The sequence below is a fragment of the Podarcis gaigeae genome, assembly GCF_964106915.1.
Source record: "Podarcis gaigeae genome assembly, chromosome: 6".
Classification (NCBI taxonomy): domain Eukaryota; kingdom Metazoa; phylum Chordata; class Lepidosauria; order Squamata; family Lacertidae; genus Podarcis; species Podarcis gaigeae.
The window spans coordinates 27,202,221-27,220,811 of record NC_139682.1 but is presented as its reverse complement, the minus strand read 5'-3'; the positions used below and the strand labels follow the sequence as shown (position 1 = coordinate 27,220,811).

At 44.6% G+C, this 18,591-nt stretch overlaps 1 protein-coding gene and 1 long non-coding RNA gene across 9 annotated transcripts in view; one reads left to right on the top strand and one right to left on the bottom strand.

Moving 5' to 3' along the window:
• The window catches only part of SGK2 (serum/glucocorticoid regulated kinase 2), a 477,666-nt gene that overhangs the window by 430,104 nt on the left and 28,971 nt on the right, over window positions 1-18,591 (top strand). For 2 of the 8 annotated variants that reach the window (XM_083746290.1, XM_083746297.1), the window contains exon 1: window positions 12,888-13,027. The gene's annotated coding sequence lies outside the window, so the exon portion shown is untranslated. Of the gene's footprint in view, window positions 1-12,831; window positions 13,028-14,394; window positions 16,044-18,591 lie in introns of those variants that run through there. The other 6 variants (XM_083746295.1, XM_083746294.1, XR_014566082.1 and 3 more) reach the window with 6 other exon arrangements.
• Window positions 3,500-12,798, bottom strand: LOC310847999. The gene is made up of 2 exons (XR_014566116.1): window positions 12,629-12,798; window positions 3,500-3,664 (listed from the first exon to the last, which is right to left on the bottom strand). It is a non-coding gene; the product is annotated as an uncharacterized lncRNA (long non-coding RNA).

Sequence of the window (18,591 nt, the reverse complement as noted above, 5' to 3'; positions counted from 1 at the left end):
GTCCAGTTTGCTGTTTTAGCTGCTTATATAAAGATCAGTCAGCATATTTGTAGGAACCAACCCTACAAAGCAAGATTTTGTATCATTAACATTCTTATTATGAATGTTCTTATTAACATTAATTTTAAATTTCCAATTATGTATACATTCCTCTTGTATTTGAGACAGGGACTTTGCCAACTCAGTGGATGGATTGCTGGGAGTTGCAAGGCGTTTGTCTCTGAATTTGAAACTAGATGAGGAATATGGCTGGTTTGGGACATACTCTGCTAAGCAGAGGTGTTTGGGTGCTGTTAAGACCACTTGAAAGAAACAGGAAGTGTTTAATGGTGTTGAGGCCATCTTTGCTATTGTCCTACTGGAACTATAGCCATGAAGAAAATGGCTTCCTTTGTGCCATTTTGAGACAGTGATGGGCCAGTTTGCCTCTCTGCCTCTTCAAAGGTTTGAGCCTCTGTTGTTTGGCTCAGGTGAAATGTAATTTTCTGATTGGTCTTGTGGCCCCTTGAGGTCCTCGGTGCCAAATGGTTATTCATGTAGGCTTTTGGACTTGGGCACATAATCTGGCCTAGATTTCACACCAAATCCCTCTTCCCCACTCTGTTATGCCGGCTACTGAGCAAGCTGAACTCGATTTGCACCAGGAATGGAGTCTAGATAGTGCACTGTTCCCATTGACCCCAAGTTCCTCCAGAGAAGAAAATTATCCTCAATTGGAAGTGTGTAAAATGCTTGATCTAATATTGTGTGCTTGTGTTTTTGTGTATGTATGTATGTATGTATGTATGTGTGGGAGACAGAAACAATTATTTTAGTTGTTAGGAATATGCACACTTTTAAGTAACTCCAGCCCTCACCACCCATTCCCATTCATCTACTGCCGTAGGTGTGCAACCTTATACTTCTTGTCCTTCTGAGGCAATTGCACAGATGGTTAAGGGATATTTCCTTCTATAATATGGTTGGAACCTTATATTTGGTGTAAAACAGGGGTAGCCCATATGATGGCCTCCAGATGTTTTGGACTCAAACTCCCATCAGTCCTAGACAGCATGGCCAACCATCAGGGAAGATGGGAGCTGGAGTCCAGAACATCTGGAGGACATCATATTGGCTTCCCCTGGTGTAAAGAAACCAAAGTTAAACCCCAATCTTATATGTGTGCATGTATGTGAGGGAGGGTATGTGTTTGCTCATTGCTATTTCTGCACATGTTGCTGCCAAGCATTTGCTCAGAAAGGCAGCGAATGTCAGAGAGGAGGCAGCCTGGGCCTCACCAGATTCTGTCTTGAAACCTTTGGCACCTCCAACTGGCAGGGCTGATGAAGACCTCGGCCAGAGGCCCTAGAGAGCTTCTGCCAATGTGAACAGATAGCAGAACCCTAGATAGATCTTGCAATATATAAGGCAGCCCATTTTATACTGCTTGTATGTCCAGTTCCATTTACCACTGTTGTTTTCCTTATGTTTAGGAATACTGGAGAACTAAGAGAAGCACCAGACTGGTTCTCAGAACCTCACCTCAGTAGGCCATTTCCCGCTCTGGCACTACTGTTGTCAGTAGAATTATGTATTAGCTGAAACACCATAGGAGTTATTTTGTCTCAAGCATCTAAATAATGGCTCCTTTTTGCGGGGAGCTAATGGCAGCTAATGGGACGCGGGTGGCGCTGTGGGTAAATGCCTCAGCGCCTAGGGCTTGCCGATCGAAAGGTCGGCGGTTCGAATCCCCGCGGCGGGGTGCGCTCCCGTTGCTCAGTCCCAGCGCCTGCCAACCTAGCAGTTCGAAAGCACCCTCGGGTGCAAGTAGATAAATAGGGACCGCTTTCTAGCGGGAAGGTAAACGGCGTTTCCGTGTGCAGCTCTGGCTCGCCAGAGCAGCGATGTCATGCTGGCCAAGTGACCCGGAAGTGTCTCCGGACAGCGCTGGCCCCTGGCCTCTTGAGTGAGATGGGCGCACAACCCCAGAGTCTGGCAAGACTGGCCCGTACGGGCAGGGGTACCTTTACCTTTAATGGCAGCTAAAATGTCTCCTGAGCAGAATACTCCCATCAGTCCTCAGGTTCTGTACTTGTATCCTAGTCAATTCCTCCTTAGTAGGCTTGAGGTCATTTCTTCTAAGACCAAGCGAGACAATCAGCCAGGCACCAATCCCAGGGGCCGAGGAGCACTCCCCCCCTCCCCCCAGATTTGCTAATGGCAATATACTGAGTGATGCTTATACAGAGTAAAGGTTACAATGACTTCACAAGGGTGCTGTACAGAGAGTTCGTCTAATTATTCTTTGCATTGCTGTTGCTGGAATGATTTATGTAGCCCATTAAGAGATTTAGATCCCTGTTCTTGTTAAGAACTGATGGGAATCAGTAAACCCTGACCCTAATTCTGGAGTCACTCTGTGATATGGAACATCAGATTTCATAAAAGATCAAGCCAGAAAATCTGGGGAAAAGGCATTAGAATTACTTGTTTGCAGCGGGATTCTTGTGTTGAGGACACTAGCTTCTTAACCTGTGAAAATCCATGGGTTGAAGCGCACCTAATCTTACACTGAATCATGGCTGAGTTGTACTGTAGAGGGGTATAGAGCAGGGACCGCATAACCTCTAAAGGTTTTTCATTTTTATTTTTGTTAAAAACACATTACATTATAAAGAATCAGTTCACAATATGGTGAAGGCTAGTGTGTATGGCAGGAGGGGTGTATGAGAGTTGTTACTCATCTGTAATTAAGATGCAAGCTATCCCCAATCGCAAGCAGTATCATTGCTCACAATTGCCACAATCCAGTCATGTATATATGCAGCAAACAGTTACCTATTGTTGGACTACAACTCCCATCACCCCAGACAGCATTGCCCAATGATAAGGGATGATGTGAGTTGTAGTGCAGGATTTGACAGGTGCCATGTTTACTGCCCCAAGCTGGTTGGTGCTATAGTTCAGTTACTGATTGGGTTTATTCATGAGTAGCCCTCACTGCAGTATCAGGCTAGCAAGCAAAAAAAAGTAAGAGAACTTTTGCTTGCACTGTTCCTTGTGCAGCTGCACATGAATTTCTCCCTAAGTGGATCAGGACCTCTAGCAGTGAGTGTATTATCTGGGGGGGGGATGCATTTCCTTCTTCGCTACAAAATAGTTTGGTTTGATTGCTCAGAAAATGTCATTGTGTTAGCTTGAAATCTGGGTAGGCTGTGTGGAACAAATGTGAATTTACTGCCTAGAAAACTCTTCACTTTAAAAGGCCTTCTTAACTGCTAGCCCAAGACTCATACTCCTTTAGGAACTCTTTATCAGGAGATCCGGTACTCATTGCAGATGTGTGGGCCAGCTAAGGATCCCTTTCATGCTGCAGAAATGACATAATGTTGCTCAAAGATGGATGTTCCTGTTGCTGAGTCACAGCCAGAACAGGAATGTGCATTCCTTCCTCTGCACCCTTGATTACCCTTGATTATTCCCACCCCAGAAATCCAGTTTTGACATCAACTTCAAGCACTTTTGAAATGCAAAAGTCCAAATCAAAATGATAAGGCAGGTTTACTGTTTAGGGCTTATTTGGGGCTTGAGTGCAATGGAAGACAGGAAGTCTTCAAAAACCCTTGATCAATCTCCATCTTTTCTTCTTCCTTTCCCCATGGTCCCTGGGACTGCTGGGTTCACCCTAAATGGGGAGGAAGGGAAAAGTCAGGTAGGTGTGACAAATCCTGCCCAAATGCCCTTTGTTTTAGGGACCAGCTTTCGCAGAGGGCAGAGGCGGAGTTTTCAGAAGAAGCATTTTCATGGAACCGAAGCTTTTTTGCACTTTCATTCATTTGCACTTGTTTAATTTGTCTTTTGATATTTGCACCTTTGTGTTTTCATGATGGAAATACTATAATTGTATCCAGTGCAGCTATTCTGGAACTTTGTGTCCTGAGTATACAGAAGGTTAATATAAAAAAAAAAGCAAGATGTGATATGTTTCGTCAGTGTTTTACAATAACAATAAATGTGAATTATGGAATTATACAAATGATATAGAGTTGATGTTTTTGTTGTTTTCAGGGATTTTATTATGAATCATTTAATAATGGTTATGATGATGTATGTAAAATAAAGTTGAAATGAATATTCAAAGTAAACAAAACCTGGAATTCATTGCGTTTTTAAAGGCGTGTGTGAGATGCTCATCATGGGGGAATGGCACATTGAATGGGGGAATATGCCCAAACTGCTGACGACATACACCTGAGTGTAGTAACTCTATTGAGACTTTGTCACATAGTACACTCACTCCCTTCAAGTAATACAGACCAGAACCTCAACAAAATACAAGCGTAATAGCCTGTCCTTAATGATGTCCACCATGCCTTTCTCCATGTTGGGGTCTTCACCAGAGGCATATATCCAGTTTAGCAATAAGTAACCCTCCCATCAGTGCAAGGATTTACCCTCATGCAACAAAACATTCTCCCCTTTCTTAACCCGAAATCTGTACTGGGGATTTACCTCTCCAGAGAAGATTTGGGGGAGGGTGTCAGGCACACACATGGAGAGGGAGAAGGGGGGAAATTCCTGTTGCACAAGTGTAAATTCCTTTTGAAGGAAGCAGTGGTGTGTCCACTCTTAAAAAAAAACTCCATTAGATCCCTTAGATCTATCCAATTACCGCCCAGTTTCAAATCTTCCATACCTGGGTAGGGTAATTGAGAGAGCGGTTGCTGAACAGCTTGGTAGGTTTCTGGAGGAAACATCGGCATTAGATCCATTTCAGTCCGGTTTCCGTCCTGGTTTTGGGACGGAGACGGCTCTGGTTGCCCTAACAGATGATCTCCGTAGACAACTGGATCGAGGCGGGTCAGGACTCCTGATCCTTTTAGATTTGTCAGCAGCCTTTGACATGGTCGATCATGATCTTCTGGACCACCGCCTTGCAGACGTGGGGATACAGGGCATAGCCCGTAACTGGTTGTGCTCTTTTATCTCTGGTCGGGGACAGAGGGTGGCACTAAGGAGGGAAATGTCGTCGCGCCACTCCTTGGTGTGTGGAGTGCCGCAGGGCGCAATTCTCTCCCCGATGCTTTTTAACATCTTTATGCGCCCCCTTGCCCAGATTATCCGGTGCTTTGGGCTGGGCTGTCACCAATATGCTGATGACACTCAGCTCTATCTACTGATGGATGGCCACACTGACTCGGCCCCGAACACACTGACCAGATGTTTGGAAGCTGTGGCTGGATGGTTTCGTGGGAGCCGATTGAAACTAAATCCTTCGAAGACAGAGGTCCTATGGCTAGGTTGGGATGGCATGGGGATGAGGGACCAACTCCCTTCTCTTGCGGGGGCCCAATTAGTGCCATTGCCTTCCGTTAAGAGTTTGGGTGTAATCCTTGACGCCTCCCTTTCCATGGAGGCACAAGTTACAGCAACAGCCAAGGCGACATTTTTCCACCTTCGCCGCATCAAGCAGTTGGTCCCTTACCTTTCCCGCCCCGACCTGGCCACAGTGATCCATGCGACGGTCATCTCCAGGCTTGACTACTGTAATTTGCTCTATGCGGGGCTGCCCTTGAAGCTGTCCCAGAAACTCCAGCGGGTACAGAATGCTGCAGCGAGTCTCCTCATGGGGTCTCTGCCACGGGAGCATATTCACCCAGTGCTTTTCAAGCTGCACTGGCTCCCAGTGGAGTACAGGGTCAGATTTAAGGTGCTGCTTTTGACCTTTAAAGCCCTTCACGGCCTAGGACACTCGTACCTACGGGACCGCCTCTCCTGGTATGCCCCACGGAGAGCCTCAAGGTCCATAAATAACAACACCCTAGTGGTCCCAGGCCCTAAAGAAGTTAGATTGGCTTCAACCAGAGCCAGGGCCTTTTCAACTCTGGCTCCGGCCTGGTGGAACGCTCTGCCTCATGAGACCAGGGCCCTGCAGGATCTGATTTCTTTCTGCAGGGCCTGTAAGACAGAGTTGTTCCGCCTGGCCTTTGGCTTGGAGCCAATTTGATTCCCTCTCTCTCTCTTTCTTTTTCTTCTTCTTTCTTTTTCTTCTCCTCCTGCGATAAGGCTACATTTTAATATTTTAATGTTCCATTATTTTAATGTTGTATTTTATTTTTGTTTTTAAGTTGTAATCATTCATCTTGTTTTTATTATTGCTTGTAAGCCGCTCTGAGCCCGGCCTTGGCTGGGGAGGGTGGGGTATAAATAAAAAAATATTATTATTATTATTATTAAATCCCTGCACTGGTGAGACCGGTATTTGGTGCTACATTGGCCATAAGCCTTACAATTCAGTCTGATCCCAGTGTGCTGGGCTGGTTGATAACAGCTTCTATGGCAACCCAATTATTATTATTATTATTATTATTATTATTATTATTATTTATATCCCGCCCTCCCCAGCCGAAGCCGGGCTCAGGGCGGCTAACAACAATAAAACAGTACAAAAGTACAACACAAACAACACTCTAAAATCATTCATTATAAAATGAAGGGGAAATGTGTGTGCGTCCTATGGGACGAATACAGACTTTCGGTGAAGCCTGGAGAGCGAGAGGGGTCGGTGCACACCGACCCCTCTCGCTCTCCAGGCTTCGCGGACCTCTCCGCAAGCAGCGGGAGTGCTCCCGCTGCTTGCGGAGATTTGCCTGCATGCTGAAGCCTGCGCGCGCTGAGCTCAGCGCATCCAGGCTTAGCGGACCTCTCCGCAAGCAGCGGGAGCCAGTACTGGGCTCCCACGGCTTGCAGAGAGCTGCCTGTTTGGGGGCTGGGGTCGGGGGAAGCTCGGGCAGGCCTCACCCACCCCAGCCCCGTGCCTGGGGGAAAAATAACTTTCCCCCCTTTATTTCCCCCCCCCAAAAAAAACTAGGTGCGCCTTATGGGATGGTGCGTCCTATAGGGCGGAAAATACGGTAATTCAAATCAAGCCACTGGCAACCATTGGGCCAGAGCTCCGCGCAGATTGCCGAGGGAGGGAGTCAGGCTGTGCCCTGGCCAAAGGCCTGGTGGAACAGCTCTGTCTTGCAGGCTCTGCAGAAAGATGTCAGGTCCCGCAGGGCCCTAGTCTCTTGTGACAGAGCATTCCACCAGATCGGAGCCACAGCCGAAAAAGCCCTGGCTCTAGTTGAGGCCAGCCTAACCTCTCTGTGGCCTGGGACCTTCAAGATGTTTTTATTCGAAGACCGTTGGTTTGTCTGTGGGACATACCAGGAGAGGCGGTCCCGTAGGTCCGGGACCTTTCTCAAGGCTATGGGGCTAGGAAAGTAACATGTCCAGTGGTTCTGCTACTTCTACCTTCTTAGGACACACTAGGGTCATAGCCAGTGTACCAATCTCTTGAGTGTTGAGGTGGTAAGGGAAGCCTCGGGGGCCCCTCAACCTTCCAGCTGGCAGGGAAAGAAGCGGTAACAGTCATAAGTTGGCAGTCCCTCAGTTTCCCTACAGAGTCTCAGGAGGCATCTCAATAAACATTCTTTTTAGCTAACTGCAAGTTGAAGTGCTTTCCCATGAGTAAAACTAATGCAAGGGGGAGGCATCCCAGTCTGATATTTCTCCCTCGTATTTTTTTATCCTTTATTATTCTTTGCACTGTTTGGTTGGTGGGAATGTTTTAAACATACAGTTACAAACATAAACACCATCGAATCACCATAATTCACACAAGTGGCCTTGTGTGAGCAATGTAACATCTGCAATGGAGGCACTTGGAAGATTGCATGGGTTACACCTAGGGATGGAAATATTGCGAGATGAACTTTAACTGCCAAAGCAGCTGTGGTAATCTTTGTAATGGATCCCCCCCCCCCCAAAAAAATCTTTGAAAATGTTTCTGCGTCTGCTCTTAGAAACATTTGGAGGCCTATGGAAATCCCAAAGTGTCAATATATTCTGTCAGCTTATAATTGCACTATACTTCACCACTCATATCTATGCTATAGAGTGTGACTACTATGCTTTCCTCTAAATATAAATAGACATAAGCAAGAACCAGGAGGCAATTGCTGCCTACTGTTAGTGTAATCCAGGCATAGGCAAATTTGGCCCTCCAGATGTTTTGGGACTAAGATTCCCATCATCCCTGACCACTGGTCCTGTTGGCTACGGATGATGGGAGTTGTAGTCCCAAAACATCTGGAGGGCAGAGTTTGCCTATGCCTGGTGTAATCTTTTTACAAGCAGAAATACCCTCTGAAATAGATAGTGGGTACACACAACCTGGATATTTTCTCTGTGCACACCTTGCGCTCATCATTTTCTTCTGTAAAAGTACCTAACTTCTTCACATCTCCACCAAGTTAATACAATTCCTTTGTCCCTCTTTCCAGTTCCTTGCACATCCATCTCCGGTCATCTGTAAAGGTAAAGGGACACCTGACCATTAGGTCATCTCACTTTATTGGCTGAGGGAGCCGGTTTACAGCTTCTGGGTCATGTGGCCAGCATGATTAAGCAGCTTCTGGCGAACCAGAGCAGCACACGGAAACACTGTTTACCTTCCCGCCGGAGTGGTACCTATTTATCTACTTGCACTTTGACGTGCTTTGGAATTGCTAGGTTGGCAGGAGCAGGGACCGAGCAACGGGAGCTCATCCCGTCACGGGGATTCGAACCCGCCGACCTTCTGTTGTTTTTTTAAAAGAATTTTATTAAGATTATCAATAGTTATATAAAAGCAGAATAAAACAATAATAAAACACAGACAAGAGAAACCAAAACAGGTATAGTTTCATTCCATTTTTTTCTTATACCTTACTTTCCCGACTTCCCCATACCTCCCCTCTCTGCATTCCAGTTTCTTTTATATTAATTCAGCAAATCCTTCCCCTTAATTTCGTTTAAATTTTTAACTCTTCTTTTCTTATTACTTATCCAATTTGGCTGGAAACCACACAGTTTCTAAGCCAACGCCATTCTAACACTCATTAATTTTGCAATATTTCTTAAGATAATCCTTAAATTTCTTCCAATCTTCTTCCGCTGTCTCTCTCCCCTGGTCTCGGATTCTACCCGTCATTTCTGCCAGTCCCATATAGTCTATCACCTTCATCTGCCATTCTTCCAAGGTGGGTAGATCTTGTGTCTTCCAATACTTTGCGATGAGTATTCTTGCTGCTGTTGTAGCGTACATAAAAAATGTTCTATCCTTCTTTGACACCGTTTGGCCGACGATACCCAAGAGAAAGGCCTCTGGTTTCTTCAGAAAGGTATATTTAAATGCCTTTTTCAATTCATTATATATCATTTCCCAGAACGCCTTAATCCTAGGGCACGTCCACCAAAGGTGAAAAAAGGTACCTTCATTTTCTTTACATTTCCAACATTTATTATCAGGCAAGTGGTAAATTTTTGCAAGCTTGACTGGGGTCATGTACCACCTGTAAATCATTTTCATAATATTTTCTCTTAAGGCATTACATGCCGTAAATTTCATACCGGTGGTCCACAACTTTTCCCAGTCAACAAACATAATGTTATGACCAATGTCTTGTGCCCACTTAATCATAGCTGATTTCACTGTTTCATCCTGCGTATTCCATTTCAACAGCAAGTTATACATTTTTGACAAATTTTTAGTGTTGGGTTCTAACTCGAACCCGCCAACCTTCTGATCGGCATGTCCTAGGCTCTGGTTTAACCGACAGCGCCACCTGCGTCCCTCCAGTCATCTGTAGCTAGCTGTTAAAAAAAGAGCATGAAATGCCTGCATCAGTATGCTGAACTCAGTTTACTGACCCAGAATTCTAGTCACTAGAACCAATGTAGTATGACACCTTAGACTTCAACCAGATTCAGAGCTTTGCTCAAATGCAAACTTCTCTTGGGTCCCCCACCATCTCTCTGCCAAATCTACCTCACAGGGGGGTTGCAAGGATAATGGAGGTGCCGAGGGATAAATGGACACCACCACAAGCTTCTTGGAAGAAAGTAGGTATACTGATGTAATTATAGTAATTAAGCAGTGATGATGGTTCTGCTCATAAGAGCTGATACCCCTGCTGTTGTCCTAAACACAAAACCATGTTTTCACACGCCAGTTGTGTGAGACATAGCCTGCTCTGGCTAGTGTTGAGAAAACCTCCCTTCTCTTTGTTTCTGATATTAAGAACTGTTTATGTGAACTTGTAGCAGCTATGAGAAAAAGGGCAGTCTCTATTTTCGCTAAGGCGAGACAACAGAGCAAGATAATAAAAGATTCCACTTGTTAACCCTTGCTTGTATCTGTGGCTAGCGACTGATCTGGGTTGCTTAACAATATATGCAAGGACACAAGCCGCCATTTTGGAAGTGCTTGTGCCCATGGCTACAGGCAATGGCCAGGTATGCTGTTTTTTTATTGTGAAAAGTGAGCTGGATTTGATGACTAGATGTGTGTTCTTGTGGTGAATGTTCTCTGCTGTTATTTAACTGGCCTTTCCAGACATTTTTTTTTTAAAAAAAAACCCTGCTTTTATTATTTTAATTAGTCCAATTATTGCATTGATGGCAATCTGGTGTCAGTCATGTGATGTCCTGCCACACATAAAAGAAGGGGATAGATGTACCTATGAAAAATATTTTTTTAAAAAAGAACATCAGGAGATAATGAGCTCTTTACATCCTGAAATAGGAAATGCATAGTGTCCAATGAAATTGAAGAAAGGTCGGTTTAGGAGACAAGGCTGGTGCTGGAGACAATGGTGCTGATGTTGGCCACTTTTTTAAACACCACTCTAAAGAAGTAAAGTTATAAAATAAAACACAATTTAGGACGTACTCCCAGGAAAGTGTGGTGAGGATTGCAGCATTTCTTCTGAGTCAACATACTCAGACTTGTCTGGTAAGACAGGCAGGCTTACAGTTAGCCACTTACAGAAAACAAAAACAATGGCAATTCCTTCTGGACAAGAGGCTTGCCATAATCCACAGCTCAGGCTCCCAAATGATACGGGGACTGGGTTTGTGTGACAGGCTTATAATATTTTGTTGGTAGACCAATCCTTCCTTCTTTTAAGCATCAAGGAAATTAGGCAATGGAGGATTGAGATTCCGAGAGGCTTAGGCTGCAATTCTAAATACCCTTGCTACAAAGGGATTTACGTGAAGACAGTGGGGCTTACTTCCAAGTAAATAGGCACAGTTTAATGACATTGGAAAGGCAGGACTGGCTAAATGGGATGAATGAGACACTGAGCAAGCTTCTAAGGATATTTCCTGATGGGTGTTCATTGTGGGATAATTGTTGTTGTTGAATTGTTGTTGTTGTTTAGTCATTTAGTCGTGTCCGACTCTTCGTGACCCCATGGACTAGAGCACGCCAGGCACTTCTGTCTTCCACTGCCTCCCGCAGTTTGGTCAAACTCATGCTGGTAGCTTTGAGAACACTATCCAACTATCTCGTCCTCTGTTGTCCCCTTCTCCTTGTGCCCTCAATCTTTCCCAACATCAGGGTCTTTTCCAGGGAGTCTTCTCTTTTCATGAGGTGGCCAAAGTATTGGAGCCTCAGCTTCACGATCTGTCCTTCCAGTGAGCACTCAGGGCTGATTTCCTTCAGAATGGAGAGGTTTGATCTTCTTGCAGTCCATGGGACTCTCAAGAGTCTCCTCCAGCACCATAATGCAAAAGCATCAATTCTTCGGCGATCAACCTTCTTTATCGTCCAGCTTTCGCTTCCATACATCACTACTGGGATAATTATTTTTTGCTAAATCCACATGATGTCATAGATCAGATAAATCAACAAGCGTTTTGATCAAACTGCTTGTTGATTTATCTGCTCTATGACTGTCAGTATTTTGCAGGGAAGATTCAAGCATATACCAGTGGATGGAAGTGCTCTATTGCAGTTTTTAAAAAGAAATTAACTTCTTGTTGTTAGGAAAGTTACAAGGAAGTGCTCTGAAAAAAGCGTGGCATATCAGGAGGAATGTTCATTGTTGTATAACCTCTCTGCAAACACATTAAAATGAATGGTCAAATAAAGATCAGAAATAATATAACCTCTGGATCAGCTTTGTGTAAGCAGATCAGGATGAATGCTCAATGAGGAGGCTGTCTGGAGGAGGCCAGATAACCAAACACACATATGGGAAGGTTGAAGTCAAATAGCATTAATAGCAGCTAAACTGTGAGGATTGTGGTAGCCCAGTTTCTGCAGAATACCCGTTATATGATGCTCACAGAGGATGTACATTTAGCAAGAGTGGTGCTCGTACATTACGTTCAACAAATGCACAGTCTGTGTACTTGTGCACACAATAGTTCAGCTGCACACTCATACAGTTATTTGTGCTCGATGTTCAACAAGTGCACAGTCAGTATATACAATAGCTGAGCTGCGCAAATCAACAAGTGCTCATTCCTTCACCCAAATGCTTGTACATGGTGCAGAAATGGCTTGTCCCTGTGTTCAGTGTAATGTGAAAAACAAGCCTGAGGAAATGGAAGCATCAGGAGGTGACCAAAAAGAGAGCTGTACGGTGCATGGAGCACAAAGAGGAGCCACACTACATAAAAATCTGGTCGGGTTATGGTGCGTGGCTAATGGTGGAACTCCTGAGATCATAGACATGGCTGGCACAGTCAAAGGTATTCAGGGTGAAGTAGCACTCACAGTTCCCAAACTGTCACTGCTGCCGGCATTTAAAAAGCAACTGCAAGCTTTAATTACCTCCGTTTGGCCCCAGCATGTGACTCGCTTCCAGACAACGGTGCACTTTGTTTAAGCAGTTTTCATTTTCATCTGAGGGGCTGAACTGGCCTCTAATCTTCCGGTGAGGAAAGCTGCTCTCCTCCACCAACACCACCAGCAGCATTTCCACCCCTCCAAGCCAATAGCAGGGTAATAATTTACTTCCCGGCATAAGCCACTCCTCGAAAATATACTTGCGACCTTCATGCTAATTCATAAGAACGAAAACAACAGTCAGAGCCGGGGAGAAGGAGTCTTGCAAGCAGGACTACTGTAGTTACAGGTTGGCATTCTTCAGCTTCCTGAGAGGCCTTGAGACCCTGCCTTCTCGAATTCCATCTCCGAATAAGCAAACTTTGGATCTGCACACTTACTCAGGTATTTCTGAAGACTCACCAAGGAAGTGCTTCGGGAATAAACTGATCCTAAAACCATGCAGAGTATAGGTGGATGGATCTGCTCGGGCAGTGGGATGGTTAGGCAATATTAAACTCCAGCTGTTGTGGTCTTCTGGGGCGCTTGTCTTTAGATGCTAACCTGTATATGATTTCATTTGCAATGGTAAGACAGCTCTGCTGTGTTTGGTGCTCTGCTGCTCATTCTGTTGAGCTGAAGCCCTGAACTTCTGCCCCAAAGACCTGGGCTTGTATCCAACATAGTGTTAAGTAACAGCCCCATCAGTGCAAGGATTTATAATTCTGGAACAGCCTTTCCCCCCTTCTCCCTGCTTATATGTGTCCTGCGTCCTCCCCAGATCTGCTCAGGGGGGTTGTGGGGGGGGGGGGAATGACCCAGAACAGATTTAGGAGGAATGAGGGGAAGAGAGGGGAGACAGGATCCATCGTGCAAGCATAAATCCTGGCTCAAAAAGAGTGCTATGCCTTAATAGGCAGTTGAAGTAGGACAACTGTATCCTTCCACACTGGGTTTGAGGTTTTGTGGGCAACAGGCTTCTCCATTCTATGCTCCTGAAAGCTCTTGCTTGGGTATTACAGATGAAGGGTGCAACTTTTCTCTGTGTGTGTTTGTGGTTGTGTGAAGGAGGAGTTGCAGGATCATTAGGAAGAGCAGACCCCATGGTTTCAGGTAGTCAGTGATATAGGCAGACCATGCAAGAGCAAAGCAGGGCTTCCAGATCATACTGTAATGCAGACCAATGATCGCTGTGCTGACTGGGGCTGATGTAGTCCAGAACACCTGAACATCACTAGGTGGGCAAAGGCTTCTTTAGTAGCATGTTTGAGAACATCTGGGGCATGAGAACTGAGGAAATCTCTCTTCACGTATTGTTATTTCTCTGGGAACTAGACTGTGGAAAGGAAGAGATTGCTTCTCTGGAGTGGGCCACATAGTAAAACTATCAATAAGAAAAAGGAGGAAACTGTTCATTTCATAATAATTTTTAAAATTACTCAGAAAATGAAAATGAAAAATGTTTAGCCTCTGCAGAGTCTCCTTCAGTTATTCTTCCATTAATTTGAGGTACACTCTGCTGCCCAAACATTAGGTTAGATGATGTCAGCTGTTCAATGAGCATTCATTCTGATTTGTTTGTGGGAAGTTTTGATGATGTTGGGTCAAGCAAATGCTATCCCACACTTTTCAGTGCATTTCCCCACCCATTTTCCTATTGCATAAGTCCAGTTTGGGGCAGGAAGCAGGTTTGTTGCACAAGAGCTCCAAATCAGCTTTAACTGCACAAACCTGAATTTTCTGCTTTGCGACTGAATCCTACCTGAAATTAGTGACAGTCTGGAAGCAACACCTGATAACAAAGTAAGCTGATGATGGAGAACTGCATGGTGTTCTGTACATCCTTCCCTGATGCTGACCCCTATTGCTCATTGCATGTTCAAAAAAAGCAAACATGAGGGCAATAGATAATCATGACAACTGCAAGGAAGATCGTTGCATTGAGGTTAGGGATGAAGGTGAAATTCAATTTAGCTTGCATTTAAAGGGGAACCTACCTAATCCATACTTTCTGAAACAATACACCAACTTAAACACAGCCGTCCATTGAAATTCTCTGAATTTTGCAATGCAGTTCTCCAGCCAAGTCATTTGTATGAAAATGCATATATTAGTGGAAATAGCATGCAGAAATTCATTATATAAGGGGAAATTGCGTTGCAAAAATGCATATACTAGGCAAAATTTCTTTCAGAGATGTGGGTGTTTTTTTTTAAAGACATGCACTCTGAAATGCTGCTGAATTTTCACAATGACTTGTTTAGTTTTTAAATTGCAAACTGAGGTGGAAATGAGGAGAATGGAACTTTAAGAGCGGACAAATAACAAACTTGAGAGAAAGTGACATTGACACATCTACCCATCCTTAACAGCGGCAGGTACAGGAGGCAGCATCCAGTATCTCCAAACTGCAAGGAACCCAAATATATTAATCCATGCACGGCAATTCATTTTTAGTGCTAACAGCTCGTGCATTTCTATTCAGGGGCCCGTGAGAGTCCATGTGTTACCCTTTGTGTAGAAGTATGCACCAGTGGCCTATGTGCATGGTTTAAGCTGTGGGCCTTGTTTGGATGTGACTGATTTGGACCTCCAGGCTAAGCATCTGACCCTGATTGCAAAGTAAGTTGATGGTGCAGATGATGCATGAGGTTCCCCTACCCTGCTGCTGACCTGTGTTGCTTATTGCACGCCACCATTTGATCTCCCCGCCTTTCATGTACAAAAAGAGAGAGTAAACATGATGATAATAGATAACACTGCTGGCAGCAGCCAAGGGCACTGAAAGGAGGCATTCTCCAAACCACTGGACCCAGCCCAAATTTATTCATTTATCCATTCTCAACAACACACATCTAGGGGTGTTGTCCAGCCAAAATATATTCAATGCTGATAAATGATACATAGATAGACCATGGCATCCACAGGGTTCTCACCCCTATTGCTAATGTGGTACAATGGCTAGAGCGTTGGACTAGGGCCTGGGAGACCAGGGTTCAAATCCTTACTTAGACATGAAGGGTGACCTTGAGCCAGTCACTGCCTCTCAACCTAGCCTACCTCACAGGTTTGTTGTGGGGATGAAATGAGGAACCCTGAGCTCCTTGAAAGAAAAGGTGGGATCTAAAAACAATAAAATAAAAATGTGCAAGCAGGCCTTAGATCAATTGTGTGGATGGGCCAAATTATATTAGGCATACAAAGCTGTAATTTTGGCCTTTTGTCTCTGGAGTTCCGTCAGCATTGAAACGATCTTGGCTGCTTAATATTTAATTTCTGCGTTTAATTATTAAGCAGCCTAGTTCTTCTTTTGCTTGAAGTTGATCTCAAGAGGGAAGAAGGCATGGCAAATGGGGACTTCCACAGTTGCTGCCACGTCTCATGCACTGTGGTTTATCAGCACAGAGGACAAAATGTGCAGGTAGGATAATTTACAGCTAGCTCCTGTGGATTAAGTATTTTACTACCCTGAGAACTGTCTTGATACCAGAATAACAAATGGGAGCTGTCTGGGCAAAGAGCGTGGCAAACCTAGTTTCTATCTCCATCAACTGCCCAGACTCCATCCTTGTAATTATTTTAGAAATATAATGTAGTGTGTGTGCTCTACTTATGGTTCTTTATCTCTGAACTGAACTGGGAACAGATGGCGCTTCAAATAGATAACTGTCCTTGGTAAAGCAGGGCTTATAGGCTTGTTCACAAGTTCCACTGAATGCAGGTACAAGCTGTCTCTGCATGTGCCCAGGTGTTTATGAAATAATGTGCATTTGCTGATTTGCACAGCTCAGCTATTGTGTATGTGGGTTGTACACTTATTGAGCACCTCAATAGCCACGCTGGGTCCCTATGCCTGTAGCATAAAATCATAGGATTGTAGAGTTGTAAAGTACCCTAAGGGTCATCTAGTCCAACCCCCAGCAATGCAGGAACCATAGCTAAAGAATCCCTGGCATATGGCCACCCAACCTCTATTTGAAAATCTCCAGTGAAAGAGAGTCCACCATCTTCTAAGGCAGTCCATTCCACTGGCAAACAGCATGCTAAATAGAGAAACATAAACTGACCCAAGTCACCTTTCAGATTCATGGCTGAGTTAGGATTTGAACACAGCTCTTTCCCCCACCACCACTGCCTCAAGCCTGTTGTTACTCACCATTCATAAACTTTTATTGCGCTAACAAGAGCCATGGCATTGGTGTCCTCTGCCAAAGGAAGGAAAAGAAAGAAAGAAAAATCACCGTGCTACACCATACCAGCTCCCTTTGGTTGACACATGTTTGTCCTCCTGTTCCCTCCTGCCCCTCTTTCCTCCTCCATTCTGCCATTTCTGGGGGGGGGGGGGGGAGGTAGGCTGGTGAAACAGTGACCCATTTCTGTTGGGCTTCCTATAGCCTCCTAGTTGCTAGGATTCCTGGAAACAATGTTGGACTAGAAGGATCAACCATAGTCTAATTCAGCAAGACACATCTTGTGTTCTTACACAAGAGCGAATGCTCAAGGTCACTTAGCACATTTAGTTACGCCTCAGCTGCTGAGGGATCCTGAAGGCGCACCCTTACTTTCACATCTAAGACATATCAGTGGACCACAGGGATTCTTAGAAAAAGGAGAAGAGGAAAACAGTGCATACAAGGCTGACATTTGTCCAAGCATAAGATGGCAATTAGCTGAAGATTTCTGATGCTTCGGTTCCCACAACAGCAGCAGCTCTTAGCTATGAATTGCTCACAGTACTGTACACTCGGACAAAACGAGACCACAACAAGATTTCAAGGTTGAACATCCAAGGCATGCATAAATACTGCTCTTGCTATGCTTGTCAACCAATCCTTTTAAAGCAGGAATAGGGAACAAATGTTGCTGCACCACAACTACCATCATTCTTGACCGTTGGTCCTGCTGGCTGAGGCTGATGGGAACTGGAGTCCAGACAGACCTGGAGGGCCACAGGTTTCCCATTCTCTGTTAATCAATTCATTCATTGTTTCAAGGCCAAATGCTATGGGTGGCAAAGAATAGCAGCACCAGTTCTGTTTATACTTAGCCGCTTGTATGTCTCCTTCTGGAATAAATCCAGGGAATGGTGACTTCATGTGACGCACAACAGCAACCACATGTGATAAGCGGAAGCTCTGCTACTGGATATGCTCCTTTGCTTAGTCAGAGTTAATAACACAGCACAATAATACAGTAACACTTAACTTGAGTACAGGACTTTGCTCCTGACATGCGAGCACCTCCAAGCGTGGAAAACTTTCCACAATGCACCATATGGCTGCAGTTCTTAAACTATTGCAAAAAACAAAACCAAACCGGTTTTGGTATATAATATCATAGCCTCTTGAGACCTATGTTGGCAGAAGATGGGGCAGATTCCATGTAATGTTTTGGTTAAGTTTGTATCTTTTAAAAGCTTCCTTTTTGGACTACATACACTCAGGGTTCAGGACCCTTCACAAAACTTATGCTCAAGCATTGGTGGTTGGTGGGGGGGGGTGGATTAATGGGTTGGGTCTAATGCTGTGCAAGCAAAGTTCCCCAATCTTCTGGAACAGATTTTGAGGGTGCACAGAGAGGTTGCCAGGGAGAAGAGAGCAAGCAGACATTCACTGCACAAGAAGAACAGTAGTGTTGGCCACAACTGAGTATCACTATGCACCTCTCTAGGACTTTGGTTTATGTGAAATGTATTTGTCTCTCACATCTCTCTTTGGATTTCAAACGACTTCACCATCCCAGGCAGGACTAGCAGAGAGGCATTGTGGGTCAAGAGAAATTCTGAATAGCTCATGCTCCAATTGGGTTGCATTTCCTGTGTATTATATTGAACAGTACCATTCTTCTGTTTTTATATAAAAAAAATTAGTTGTCTCAAAGGATGCTTTATAGATTCCCCGATGAGCTGTCAAAGTCATTTTCAGCAGTCTTCTTGGAACAGCTGTTCCCGAAAGCTTGAGAGACCAACA